Here is a 16274-nt window from a genome sequence, read left to right on the forward strand (position 1 = left end):
GCGACGAATTTTGTCGAAAATTTTGATCTCACGGGAAATTATTGAAAATTCACTAGCGTAATAGCGAGTGGAGGAACGACATCAACATTCAAGATTTTTTTGCTCCGCACTTAGGATAAACTGTTTGTGAAATTAAATATTCATTGCTTCAGCTTTTATTTTGGTCGTGAATGGCGATCTTTAGGTTTCGGGGAATGGAAAAGTGTTTTTGGTAGAAATTGGAATTTCAGTTTTAGATTTATTAATTAAATGAATTGCTCTACCTTCAAGCGTATTTACAAAGCTATTTTGAGATATGCTTCAGTCTTTTCCTATACGGTTTCATTATCAGAAATCAATTAAATCCAAGTATTAATCTTAGAAGGCTGTGATACCTCATTTATTTAGCTTCCTATATTCCTTGTATCTGAAAAACTTTTATCTCAACATTTCACAATTACTTAAGTAAATATTTTATTTCATACAAAAATTTACTTTACAAAAAGATTAATGGAAGTGTTCTCTAACAAAAAGGCTTTTGTTAAAAGCGACATTATATTCATAATTGAAACAAAGGTCCAAAATGTTATGTCATGTTAGGCCTTTAGGCAACAAGAAAAAGTTAGCGGCCTAGATCTCTGGCTCATGTCAGATTTATATTTTAAACACCATAACAAATGTTAGTTTTGTATAAGCTACAGTTTTTGCTGTTGCGGAGCAAAATTCAACTGGGTTAGTTTGAAACACTAAAGTTGGTAAATGAAGGGGTATATTGTTATCATGTCGTAAATAAACAACATATTTGCAGACGAAATAGGTGGCATAATTATTTATTTAAAACAGTTTTTTAGTTTTAATTCAAATTTGATCTGGAATTATAACTGTACCGCTATCTATTAACGAGATTTTATTTCATACCCTGCAACCAGATGCAGAGTGATGCATGATGACTACTTTAGAGAGTTCTATGAAAAATAACTCTTCTTTTACACGGACATTAACTACCGAATAACTGGAATACTAAGTTTTTATTCATGGTACAGATTTATTTTCCAAAAGTTTAGTATAAACAGATACATTGACGATAATATGACCACAGTTTTGTTTGTGTGAAGTACCAAGATTATTTTACCGCTGAACCCTGAGAGACGATAACTGGAAGCCCAATTACTCTGAATGTGCCGCCAGCATTATTTATACTACGTATATGACAGCAGGTTCATCGTGAGGTATGTGCCTGATGCCGGTTGTTTCAATTAACCTTTACAAGAATGTACAACATGGAAATTTTGTTTCATTCATTGATAAAGTTACGTTAACTGTTCAGCTTGTTACATGAAATCAGTAATAAATTCATCTTCAGGAGTCAAAACTATTCCAGGATCTTAAAAATCGATTCGGACTGTTCCTTTTATTTAAATTAAGTATAACAGAATAAATTTTGAGCGGAAAAGATCTTAAGCGATGTTCCAGAACGAAAATTATAATTGACGATACAAATAACAACAATAATACCGTCAGTTTTTTTTTCAAATAGTAGTCATTAAATTAGAATCCTCCCAAAGGCCACAAATATTAAATTTAATAATCCGGGATCTGGCCCTTTGCAATAGTCTCTTCTGATAAAGTTAACCATGGGAATGATTTAAAGAACTCAATTTCGAAGTTTCCATTGGAGTACTCTAAATTATTGACAGTAATTAAATATATGTCTATAATTAGCTCGTAAACAATATCTTTAAGGAAAATATTTTTAGCAATATTTTGCCAATTTTAAGGTATATAAATAAATGATAGATTCGATAATCTGCAATAACTTTTAATAGACTTTATAATTCAGGACTCCGAAGTTTAGAATTTAATCAAAAGCAACGTTCAAAAACAGTCTAATTTAATTACGACATTTGAACCTAGAATTTTGTGAAGAATAAATATTTGACAGCCTTCGTCAAACAAAACATGTAAAAGTAAGCTTGTAGCATGATGAAACCATCTCTTATTCGTACTACGGTAAAGAAATTTCTTTTCTCGAAGTATTTTTCGAAAATTGATGTAAGAATAGTGACCAAATGAGTGTCACGTCTCTCTATAAATGGGTGACCGTCCCTTACACATTGAGACCCTTCTATGCCTCAGAGAGCATATTCTAAGCATGTTTTACGGGCAAACAACTACTCTGAGAAATCCTATTTCCTGTACACTTTTAGGTTATTTATTGGTATCACCTACAACGAATGTGGGAAAAGTTTTAGTATTTTTTGTCAGGAATAAAGATCGGGTTGAAAATTCAAGTGCTAAATGATAATTGAGAAAAATAAGTCTAGAGGTGGAAAAGAACTGTTTTTATTTTAACGTGTAAGCATATCTGGGATGAGTTGGCATACAGTCGTGAAATAATTCAGGGGAGATCTTTTCACAGCAGTTGGACAGAACATTGTAAGGTCGACGAACAAAAACATGAAAATAAAAATAGTCCAAAAAGGAGAATGTTATTTCTTCAATAAATAAAATAGTTTCTTCGTATCTGAAACCTACTAGTATCCATCCTATGAAGATTAAGCTTACCAAAAGGTAACTTGATCAAAAAATTAAATTGCAAAAGTAACCTCAAAAAAGTTTCTCTACATATGGCGTCGCTCAGCTGAAATATTTTGCATAATTTAAATTTCTCACCTAATACGCCGTCATTGTAACTTTGTTTCATTTCACTGCCCGCACGGGTTGGTTACAAAATAGCCGACTAAATATGAGCAGGGCTTTATATTAACAATATACCCTCTTGTGCTGGTGCTAAAAATACATTGAGTGTTTTAAGCTTTAAGTTGAAAGGTTCCAGCTTAATGAAGTATTTGGACCTGTAAAATTTGGGAGATCGTTAATGAGAACAGTATAGCCTCATTATATTTCATATTTTTAATATGCAATATTTCTGCATCTACTTTGGTTTGCTCATGTCTATTTTCTCAAGAAAGGGGGTTGATAATCCCCATTACGTTTTAAGAGTTTTCAACAAGATTTATGCTTGTCGGATCTTTTAAAAAGGATCGGGTTTCTTTTTAAGCAGTGAATGAAAAGATACAAATGGTAAAGCATTATTATCACTAGAGCAAAAATTCACACTGTCGCCATGCTGTTGAAATTCCTCTCCAGTTTTTTTCACTTTTTGCCAAATGGCAATGTCACAGTGTAGTACCAAATAGTTAACTTTATTAGAATTTTCTTTTCGAATTTCAACTTAGAACTCTTCACTTTCACTTTCTTTTTTCTCATCTTTAAATCTTTGATCGGGTCGGTATCAAGTATGTATCTTCTGACAGGCATTTATTAACTTTACTTATGAGTTTTATTTGGATAACGTGTTAAGGAAAGTTTGAATATCACCTGATATTATGGACGTTTAAGAAAATGTGAGTCAATCTATGATAAAATAACCAGTAGAAGTGATTTTGTAAGATATTTTATCGTAACATTTATTTGGGGCTACATAGATAAAAATTCCCTTAGCCAATATGTATGCGGATTTCGATAGAATTTTTCACCAAGGTGACCCCATGAAGGACGATTCGCCCGGGGATAGAACCTTTTCACTGGAAAAAACCAAAAGCAATCTGAATATGAATATATCAGCTACTTAAATTTAATAAAATATAAATATGAAATAAATCCTTTTTCACCTCAAGTAAGGCAAAAATAAACTGTTTTGACCACTGAAGTGGGGTTCACTGCTTCAATACTTAATTGAAACAACCTTTTCCTTAGAGACGACGAATATTTTTAAATACAAAAAAATAATAATATTTGAAGCCATTTCTTAAAATAACCACGATATTGTGATTTTTAATTTCTCTTAGAATATCCTAATCGATCCTAAAATTGCTAACGAACTACAATGATTTGGACATCCTAATAGATTCTGTGTAAAAAATAATGAGCCCGTACCAATGAGTCTATCTTTTAAATTGTACTCTTTTTCTACACCAGAACCAAAGAGGCTACTGTTGTATAAACATGTGTGCCAGTTACAAAAGTTATTGTATAGAAACAGCACTCAATAGAATTGTACAAAGCTTTGCAAGCTTCGAAGTCGAGTTAGATCCTTGTCTTGCGTGAAAGCAATTCTGAGACACAGTTCGTAAAAAGGTTTACGAACGGAAACTTTGTCAGCCTTTGCCCCGTTTCTTTTTCAAATCGCGGGATTCCTTTTTTGACTACAAAGGTGTTATTGATTATTTATTTCATAGACGACCTTTTTATATTCAACGGCATACGGTTAGGTCAAATAGTTCTACCCTAGCTTATCCTTTCGAGGTTTCACGTTCGGAGAACAGATAAACCTTTTATCTGTTCCAATTGTTAGTTTGTATAGGAAGGTAAAAATGCGTTGATCCTAATGCTTAATTTAGAAAATATTTGTATAGGACTCAATGTTAGCAAACTCTTAGTACACCTTTAAATTCTTTATCCAACAAATGGCTATTAAATCTCCCTTGACCTTTCATGTACAGGACAGGTCCTAAATAACTAAAACCCACTTAAGTCTACTCACACCTTTAAAATAGTGCCACATGATATGAATAACTAGAAATATGTAGAGAGCCATATAAACTTTGAACATTAAAAATAAACCCCAACAGTTGGTGAGTATCTCACTCCGTACGGATTTGTGTTGAATTAGGAGTGAAATATTAAATATACGTGCCACGCCTCCCCACAAGGACACAGCCGAACAATTGGCTTACCTTTACCACAAAGCCTAATAGGTACGTACATATAAATCTTGAATAAAATTTTGACGTATTCCTAAGTATATAGGTAAAATCTATACGTCTAATATAGACCTAGCTATTATATACCTGACAAATAATATACAATTATACACCTAGCTATTTTATCAGTTCGCCTGCAAAAAAAATTAAACGTTCAAATAGACTAAAATCAAAATCTTAATAGGATACACTTCTTCTTGGAAATAACTAGTTAAAGCTAAAAGGATCTACTAAGCTTGTTTATGTGTTTAAAACTTCGTAGAATTTCAATTTAATCCACAAACGCTAAATCGTAAACCCCATTTCAACAGAACTTAATAAATAAGCAAGACTATCAAGTCCATTGTCATAATTATGTCGTGTTGAATTCAGTTCTGTTTTCCATACCTATTTGTTTTGTGCTACTTTCGCTTTGTATGCCTGGGCAAAGACATTGTGTTCCAGTGGAATATGAAATTCTGATAAAGCTTGTCGCACAAGCTTTCAAGCGGCCATCGCTGGTTTTTGAATTTGTATTTTACACGTCGATGGCACTTTGTGTACGTTTTGTTACAATATTCTGTATATCTAGAAGCAGGAACATTTATTTTGTATTTAGTCTAAGATTGCAGTCAGAATGATTTTTTTTAAATTTCTGAACGAGATTTATTACTTATATTTTGAATTTCCTTTTATGGCATTTGAACCAGAATGTTTTCTAAAGAGAGATATTCAGCTAAATCCATTGAGACTGGATATCGATTCCAAAACAGACAAAGAGAAATAAGAAAAAATATCCATATCGATCTTATAAAGTACTCAAGTTTTACATTAGTACCTATCGTAAATGCTTTGTTTTATGCTAAGGCACTTGGGATTGCTAACGATGAACATCGTTAAACTGCATGAGAAAGACATAAATTCTCATTCATGCATTAAGTTATAGAAGCTACCGCTTTTAGCTCTTTGGAGTCTTAAGTGCAAATTCCAACGTACTAAGTGCTTTCCTCGATTGCAATCTTAATATTTTATAGGAGTTAATTAGTGTGGCTTAAATTCGACTTCGTGAAATCATTAGGGATAAGTAGGTGATTCTTTACGTAGAAGATAAAACGATAGATGTTTTAGAAACATTTTGAACTAAGTATTGTACTAAAAATGTTCGAGTTGGAAAAAGAATCCTCGAAATCAAGTATTTGAAGGATTGAACTGTAGTATGTGGACGGAAAAGAGTATCGTTCAAAATTAATTTATCAAAAAGTCAGTTTATCAGTCTTGCCAATTAAAAACAGTTGGTTACCATAACCGTAGCTGGTAAACACAAGCCAAATAATTTAGAGATGCACCAAACTTGAACGTAAAAAGAACGGACACAACATTTGGCAACGCGCCGAGAAATGCTGGTAAGTAGAATAAGTAAACATTATTCCTCCACAATTTAGAACGTTACTCAAATACGGGTGTAAAGTTTAACGCTGTCTGTTTGTGTGAAGTTTGTTAATCGGTACGTCAAACTCTTAAACAGTTCTCGGGAAAAGCTCCACCAGTCACCGCAAAATGATCTGCGCGTGTCGTAAAGAAAACGCGATTTGTCAGAGCTCGCTCGACTCACTCAATTTGCATAACGAAAATTTGATGCCGAACTCCATACTTATAAATGACAATACATAAAATTCTCGCCGAAATTCCCTAAACTTAAATCGTAAGCAACAGAGTACAAAATTCTATAACAAACCAAAGTTAAGTATTTTTTGAAATCTCCTAAGGGAGTCTTCAAAAAGGCTTATAATATTGAAGGTAACACCGAAAGCATTTGCCGCAATAATCTTCGAAGCATCTCAAAAGATATTTTATAAACGGGAGCAAAAATGGTTCCAAGAAAAACCATTTAATTTTCAACAATTTCCGTGAAATGTTTTTAGCACGGCAAGCTTGGCGTTGGCCTTTGGGAGAACATTTAGTAGGATTCATTGTCAAGACTAAGAATCTTGTTGAATAAAAGATTTTGAATGGATTGCTACATTGGAATAACAATAGATAGATTAGGGCGTTGATAAAGTAGTGAGCGAAGAGAATGACAAGTAGGGGATCATTGCCTTGCAAATGACCTGGGACACAATGAATGATGTAGGTTACAAGAATGAAAAGAAGATTACCTATATCCTTCATAGAAATACCTAACATGAATATTCTACTTAACATCAGTAAAAAAAAATATGGTATTTAATTTCTTAAAAAAACTATTATCTATAGATATTTTTTACCTTAACAAGTTCTAAATATTCATTGAATAAAATTAATCATCAATCAAAATTATTAACACTTTCACATACGTTGTTTTATTTATAACCCTTAAAATTACACTTGTCAATTAATCACTGATCAGTTTTACTGAATCCACATTCACAATAATTTTATTTATTATCACGAATTTATTCAAGTTCGAATTCATGTTCGAATCGAATGGAGGTCGCGTAATATTTAACGTCGGAGCGTGCCTGGGTCGGGACGTGTTCCCGGCCCGGTGTCTCTTTGCCACTGAATGGTCTGATACGGTAGCGAGGTTTACGCATGCGAATAATAACCCTGACGAGAGCTCTCGCCTAGTCTCTGATAATGAAACCCAACTGTTAAACGATTTAAGAGATGCAAGCTTTACAGTCTCGACTCGCACCTGCTTTAGCATCGCTGACATTAGCGTCGTTAGTTAGTATGTTATCTTTGCAGAAATTGTTGCATTAAATTTTATGGATTTTGAAATTGGTTCGGATAATGTGTTGGGAATTTTGCATTTTGTAATCGCTGTGTAAGATCAACGTGGCTTGTAATTAGGAATAGATTGGGTTAAGGTAGAGTATAAAAAAAAACATGTTTACATGTTAAATTAAATACCAACCTCATTTTGTTACAATTTCAAAAACGTACAAAATACAGTCCATTTCCATGAAATTTGTTTTTTAATTTTTAGTTTTTCCCAAGTTTTTCATGTTTAAAAATAGACCACTTATTAATTTTGTATTATCATACCTTTATACATAAAATGAAATGCATAGCAAGTTACACCAGAGAACTAAATGAGCTAACATTGAACTTCTAGCATCATAAGTTCCGTTATAAACTTTAGTTAGTTCCGTAGCTCACAATTCTAAACCAAACGAATATTGATGGAGGATGTGTCGGAACGTAATGATACGTTCAAAAAGGCTTATATATGTATCCAGTCTTCATCCCCATAGTATATCGATCCAAAGATGATAGAATTTTAAGTTCATTGAAATTCTGAATGCATACGCACAGATTGTCTGGAGTTCCTAGTTCAACTTGCCATGTACTACATTTACATGTACAGCGCGATCTATCTCATGTAATGTACTTATAGATAAATAGTATGTTCTTGGTATGTTCATAGCTGCACTTTTTACAAATGACTACTTAAAAAAAGTCTAAGGGGACAAAAAGGAGAGACCTAATCAATATCAGAGTAGTGTCAGCAGGACACTATTGCAGGCCAAGCAAATGACGCGGTCTTTGTGAAAGGTGAACTAAATGATGGGCTCCTTAACCTTACTTTTAAGCAGAAGTCCTGTTAGTAGGAATAAGGCTAACCAGATACGCGCAGAGTATACGTTCTTCGTCGTACGTATAGATTCTGTGATTCTGGGGTCAGGTAGTTGATAATTCTAAGGGTATTTTTAGTAGGTGACATTCCATATATAGGTATATAGATGCCGTGTCTTCAGTGTGGCCTGATATTAGCTTATGACCCCAGAAAAAAACAAAAATAAGAGTAGGTATTATTAAAACAATATTAGTTTAACTTAGATACCTATAGAAAAGTTCAAGTATTTAATTTACAACCACAAGCAGATATGTTGTTCGTCATGCAAAGTTAGAAAAATATGATGTGACAGATTTATCATAGTATTGAAATTTCAATATTGTTGGTTGCGAGCTACAATAAATCTTGACTGAGTTTTCGTTGACACAGAGCTGTGTTGTGTTCGCAAGTTTATTTCCGCAAAAAATATCAACGTTACAAATATATTGGCAATACAAATCTGCAACCGTACGTTTTGTTGCTCAGTTTTATTGAATAAATTCGAAATCTCTTGGGTAATGTATTTATATGTCAACTATATTTTATCAATTCTTTTGTAAGCTTTTTGATCTATCTAGTAGCGATACAGCAAATACGCTTTTTGTATTTTACTATTGGTAAACGCTAAGTTAGTTCAATATTATTCCTTTCAATAAGCTATTGTGTCTATAATACTTTTATGCAAGCTAGCTTAAGCTTCGTTTTTAATTATTCAACCAAACCAACTGGATAAATAATTCATTTCATTTTCATAATTATAATAGCTTCATTACGTGAATCTTTTCTGATAAGTGGGATTGCCAGTTACAGGCAATAACGGACCGTAACAAGTGTACCATTTATCCCATAAAATATATCAGAAATCAGGCAACATTAATCTTTAATAAAATATTCCGGTGCAAAACAGTTAAGTTATTCCTTTGACCGACAAGTACAAAACCAACGGATGTGATTCAACGATCGTTATGCAAATTAATTCATTCGCTTTACTAAAAGCGGTGGAATTCCATTTCCCTAAGGAGTTAAGGCTCAAAATATCCAATCTCCCAATAAAATTGAAAAGCTTACCAGCTCGAGCTTGTAACTTATAGCCAGATTACCATAACTTAGTTTTGCAACCGATGCAAATCGTTGAAAATTCCCGGCCCATCTGCATGTCTGCCCGTGCCATCGGACTAAAGTGCAAGATTGGAATTTAAAATATTTTCATCTTCGAAATTTATTTTTCTTTCAATTTGAATCATACTTTGCAATTTATATCTTTGATATTATCATTCGATTTGATCAAAGGCCCGGCCTTTTCTTGCACATTTGAAAACATTCGAAAGCTTCTACCAAGATTTTAAAATATCTTTACTTAATGTAATTGCCCGGAACAGCACTGTAACTGCGATGGACTTTCATTGAACAATTTGAAACTACCTCCGAGTTCTTTACTAAATTACAAATTCTTTACAATTCTAACCTCAATTCATGATTAAAAAAGAACTCCTATTGGGTCCGAAACTAGTCGGGCGATCCTGATAAAATTTATGTTTGTTTGCGCAAGCGCATATTTTATATTTAGGTATTATTTTATATTCTGAAACAAATGTGAAGCTATTAATTATCTAATTTAGACATGTGCCACCACAAGCCTACGATTTTAGTGTCTTGACGACTACCCCATTAACTCAGAAGTGACATATAGCATCATGAGTCATTGAAGATTAAAGTCATCGCTTGACCCGCGTACGAAGAGCCTTATGCGAAAGTTGTATGTACACTGCAGAGAACTATTTTAGTACCGCAAGATGTCTGGGTCTAGAAAGTCTAAATGCAAGTCACCGAAAATTTGCTATAAATAGTTTTGGATGGATTCCAAGACGACTGAACTAAAGTAGTTGAAGGCAGACTCTTACGAGAGTTTTCTGATCATGAAAGCCTTTTATGCGACTACTATCAACGCACTACAAAGAATATAATCTGTTTTTGAAATTTATATAAAAATGTTTTTCACTGTCGCTTTTTTTTCTCATCCCTATTCGATTTATAAATCGTATATATGATCAATCGTATCATCTTACTGTATTTAAATTTTTATTTATTGTAATTAAAAATATCGTATTTCAATAAGTATTCAACAAAGCTTGTGATGATTCTGAAAACCTAAAAAATACCGGAAAAGCTTTCAGTAATAAATACTTCATTACGTTTTTGTAGTTGAGGTCACATAGCAAAACTCACCGCGCGCGACGTTTCGTTTATTCAATCACCGCTAGGCCAAGCATTTTTGTGATCTACGAATGCTTGGTTTCAGTCTGTGTGCTTTTGTCCATTTGATTTGAATGTTTTTAAAAACACCCGCGAGACAAGGATTAGATTCCTAAATGCGAAAAAAAAACATTTTGATCCATACTTGATAACAATTAATATTGTCATTAATTTAACAGAAAAGTCATTTCGTAAATTAGATGTTGTATACACTAAATAAAAGAGTCAAAATAAAACTTCTATCAAAATGATTAATTTATACTTTTACAAAAAAATACTTATATAATGCACAACAGTAAATTACAATTTATTTTGTAAAACTGTTATTCAATATCCTTTTGAAATTATTAGTATTTTTTATTAGTTAGAAAATGGCACGACAAAATAAATTTGCTTGCTTAATTGTATCAGGCGCGAGTGTATGCGAACTACATATTGCATTTTATGTTGTTTTAAAACAAGTAAAAGTATTGTTTGTATATTAACTGTTTACATATCTATGTTGCTGGATAGTCCAGTAGTTTAATGCTCAGACTCTACACCGGATTTCGTGAGTTCGATCAAAACCTATACAAGTTTTTGTCCGATGAGCGTCAATATTTGTTGTTGTGTCAGGGTGTAATTTACTAGGAATATATAGGTATCAGTATGTTTATAAGTTGTCGAATACGGAATATTATATTTATTACATTATGTACCTATTACTAATATCTGAGTTAATATTATACAGGCGGTCCCGTGGTACAGTTTCGATGTTGGGCACACGGCTCTCTCAACCTTTGCATGAACAGCACAATGGCAGCAAGACTAACATTCTAAAAAGAGGTGGCTACAACCTTAATGCTACTAAAAAGATTTTAGTAGCTTTGAGTAGGTTTTTAGTAAATCCATACTTATCACATACATACATATATCAATAATTATCCTTAATCATATTCAATCAAATTATTTGCCAATAATATAAATTACAAATTGGATTAATTTGTTGAATATAGGTCAAAGCAAATTGTCCTAAGTAGCCAAGCAATTATACACCAAGTATAATACGATATAGGTCTAGTAAAATGTTAGCAAAATTTACATAGAACTGTTTCTACGTAAGTGCCTGCCTAGATTTATCAGTTTAATAGCACAGAGAGTGTCACACACACCCGTTCTTGTTTCTATTTTATTGCATAATTGTTTTGTTATGAAATAAGTAGCTTTGAGTTCCAATAATTTTAGAGAAAAATGAATTTTGGCATACTCTATTACAGAAAGCTAGATTTCAAATTATAAAGAAAATATATGTAAGGGATTCTTACCCAAAGGCTGAAAACGAAAAAAACGAATAGCTACTAAGGCATCGCTGCTTGTCTGTGAGGCCGTCTGTCCTTCCATTCATGACCAGGCCATATCTCATAAATCGTGAGAGCAATATAAATCAGTTTCGTTTCGTCAAGTTTTAAATATCTAACAGCTGCAAATAATAACACTGGTTATTCAATAAGCAACGTTTGACACGGTTAAAACTTTAAAGAGTTTTAATATGTTTGGAAATTTTTGTTTTTATTTATCCTAATTGTACAAAACAGACAGTGTTACGATTCCAAATCGCACATAGATTTTAACAAACTAAACTAAATAAACACATCAGTTTATAATAAACCTTGTTCCTTAGAATTTATGCATTTCATCATATTATTCGTTTTTGTTTTATTCTGTTTCGCAATGACAGAGCCTTCAAGGATATCTAGGTACAAAATAGGTACATTGTATATTATTATTAAATTGCTAGTAATTGTTATCCAACTGCATGTTAAAACATTAATATTGGTCCTTGTTATTTGAATTAATTGTAAAGCTACTGTCAGCGTATTTTGTAATTATTGTTGAACTAGCTTTGCCAGTGACTACGTTCGCGTCGAAAAGTAACTTGAGGCTGTGTTTTTTGTAAATTTTGGACAAATCTTTTCTTTTATATCTACATTCATCGCCCTAGCCCTTTCCCAACTATGTTGTGGTCGGCTTCCAGTATAACCGGATTCAGCTAAGTACCAATATTTACAAGGAGCGACTGCCTATCTGACCTCCTCAACCCAGTTACCTGGGCAACACGATTCCCCTTGGTTACACTGGTGGTCAGAGTTTTCATGCTTCTGACCACTTGCAACTACTGTCAAAGATGTAGGAATGAGAGCAGGACCCACAATTTAACGTGCCTTCCGAAACACGGTGATTTTGTACAGTCGCATAACTTTTTTATTCATAAAACGATTTTATATGGACAAACCGTTGCTGAGTTCATCGGGCACAAAAGCACAAACAAAAAAAAATGTCTTCGACATTGAACTTTTTTTTCAATATTTTATGTACGAATTTAACTTTCCTACGATTTTATTATATGTATATAGACACAGATAAACCATGTCGTTAATTTAATTTAGAAACAAGACAAGCAATTATTTAATTTGTATCTATAACAAATTAATGGAATGCCTAGTAATTATAGTGTCACACTAGAATGCTTGTTGATAATAGCTAAGTCCTTGGCTTTGATACTTGTATGATGTAATAAATAGCTTACTTGTATAATGCAGTCATTTTGTTTAATACTATTTTTTAGGATTCCGGTCCCATGGTGTAAAATTGGAACCCTATAATGGAGGTAGGGTTATCATCATCATCTGCTAATATTCCTCCACTGTTGGCCTGAGGCAGGGTAAAACTGACAAATAAATTCGTGATACCCGATCTCTTGATTTTCTTTACGCGTTCGGTTATTTCTATGTTGTTTAGTCTTAAGACGGAGTCAGATACTTTTTTTTGTCTAGGCCAGGAATTCCTTGTAGATATCCATCACTCCTCGGGGGAGGTGTCGTGCTGAGTCAAGTTCTTGGTGCGTGAAGTGATGATGATGCATAAAGAATCATCATACTCAAGCAGTCAAAGCCTTCGATCGACCTAACAGCGTAGGCTTAAAAAAATGACAAATAGACACTACTTCGATTGATAAACAAGTTCCACCATTACTTTTTCTATTGCTCCCTTGCTTGTATAGAAAGCCTACTTTACAGCCTCTATCTTATGCATTATTTTGTTTACCTGAATAACGGTACTTATCCCATGGGCACCATAAGCATCTACGAGATAAAGCGCGCGTCCTTAAGACGTTGCCAAAACAAAATTTGCATTACTTTGAAATCTTGACAATAGGGATGACGACTGGGTTTAAAAAGTAAAACAATATTTATACTGTGGGATAGAAAATCCCCAAATATGACATGTGTATAAGCCATTACCTGTTAATCAAAAAAACCGTTCACGTACGAGTCAGGCTCCCGTCATTAATGGTTCGGTACGACTAGGCTGAAGGAAAGCAAATGTACGAAATAAAAACGGCCACCCATCAAAGTTTTGACCGTACCAAATTTATTAGGGTTGTTGAAGCGGTAACAAAAATGTACAATCTTAAAATTTAAACTGCCTAAGTATCACAGTTCATGAGATGCAGCTGTGCGACAGTTTGAGAGACAATAGCGGCGGTGCCTAATAGAATTCCGTTTTTATCCTGTGTGTTCAGAAACCTGGTTAGAATAATACTGCAATATCTTAAGACTAAATAGAGTCAGTAAAATATCAATAAGAATGCTAGATGTAAAATCTTGTTTTAATAATAAACCTGTTCGAATAGTTTTGATAGACCATTTACATTTCAATACACCGTTATGATATGATTATAATTTATTAATAATTCCTAATTCCTATGTAATTGACGTCATCGGGTTCATTTTAAATTATATAAATGGTGAATTGTGGAGGTTATGTTACTCATAATTTAGCTATATTAATGAATGTCAAATTAATATTATTGACCTCAACCTTAACATTGATTTCGAAGGTTAAAGGGATTTAGCCTTCATTTTTACGATACCAAAGGTCTATAATTATGGTTTTGGATTACTCTACATCTAATAGTATGAGATACTATTTGACGGGCCTGTTGGTCTAGTGGTTAGCGACCCTGACTGCTATACCGGAAGTCGTGGGTTCGATTCCCGCCCAGGACAAATGTTTGTGTGATAAGCATGATCATTTGTTCTGGTGTCTGGGTGTAATTTGTCTATAATATGTATGTATTTAGAAATATATAAGTAAGTTTATCAGTTGTCTGGTTACCATAACACAAGCTCTGCTTAGCTTGTGATCAGATAACCGTGTGTGAGTTGTCCCAGGATATATTAGATATGAACTATTTTACTTGTTAAAATACATTGTGGAGGTCAAGTATGCAGACACAACTTTTTAACGGAACTATACAGTAGGCTACATCTATGCTAATATTATAAAGAGGAAATGTTTGATTGTTTGTTTTACACGAATAGGCTTCGAAACGACTGGTCCGATTTGAAAAATTCTTTCACTGTTGAGAAGCTACATTATCTCCGCTGAACATAGGCTATAATTTATTTCAAAAATATTAGGGTTCCGCAGGAAAATTGCGATATTGTAACCCAAGGTGTCATAACTTATATCTTCCAACCACGCGGACGAAGTCGCGGGCAACTGCTAGTATTAAATACGTTGAGAAACTGTTAAGGTGAGAAAGACGTTTAAGTAAAAGAAGAGTATCGACCATGGACACCCGTAGGCCTTACGGTGGTGGCAGGTCGTAGAAGGAGATCAAACCTGCGCTACGTCGCTCATAGTAGGTCCCTCCCTAATACCCATTGGGCCAAAATTACGGTCGTTGCAGGTCGTACACGCAGATCGAACTAGCACGCCGATAATGGGTTCGGCGTGTTGACCACTCGGCTTTCCATGCAATCGAGTGTCAAGTCCCAGTCAACAATTTATATCATAACCTATATTTATCCGGATACCTTACCTTTATGCATGATAAATACTTGTAATTGCTAGACCTACAGATTATAGTATATTGTTTCTATATATGGATATATTCTTTATAAATAGATTAGAATTGTGTTTAATTACATACAGGTATTTTATCTCAGTACCTACTATGAGCGATACAATTATAATATAGAGTTCAGAAAATCGGAATCACCACTACATAGGTACTACCAAAGGGTTATTGTAAAGTAACATTATTGCAATTGTGGAAGAAGGACGCCGCTATAGGCCGTGTATTGCGCTGACACGCTTCCACTCGCCCCTTTGATCTCAGACTACTACTACAGATACTTACATTCTTTTGTACAAATATAATATTTGACGAAATGATTATTTCTATAGACATGTTAGTCACAGTATTGTTTTCGTTTTATATAAACCGTGAAGATAAAAAGTACTTGATTAGAAGATGTTTGCTCATACCTCATTATTGATTGAAACTGTATCATAACGATTAGTGACACTTGAATCACCAAGGGATTTACTTTACCGATTTTCTTAGAATTTTGCTTCATTATGGATAAAGGGAATTGGACAGTACAGCTGATTGTTGTTGATGGCATTTTCTATTAATAATTAAATCAATTCCTTAAAAAAAGAGGAGGTTTTTTTTAGTAGAAGAGCCAATTCGGTTGAATCCTTTTTCGTTTAACATTTAAAATTGCTGTCATTGATCAGACCATTAAGTTTGTCACAGGAATTTGTATTTGAAGTCAGTTGCTTGTTTTTGTTGTTCTTCTTCTTCTTCATCAGCCTATCGCAGTCCACTGCTGTTTTTGTTGTTAAACAATTACAAACGAACTAAG

The sequence above is a fragment of the Trichoplusia ni genome, chromosome 14 (assembly GCF_003590095.1).
Source record: "Trichoplusia ni isolate ovarian cell line Hi5 chromosome 14, tn1, whole genome shotgun sequence".
In the NCBI taxonomy this organism is placed as follows: Eukaryota; Metazoa; Arthropoda; class Insecta; order Lepidoptera; family Noctuidae; genus Trichoplusia; species Trichoplusia ni.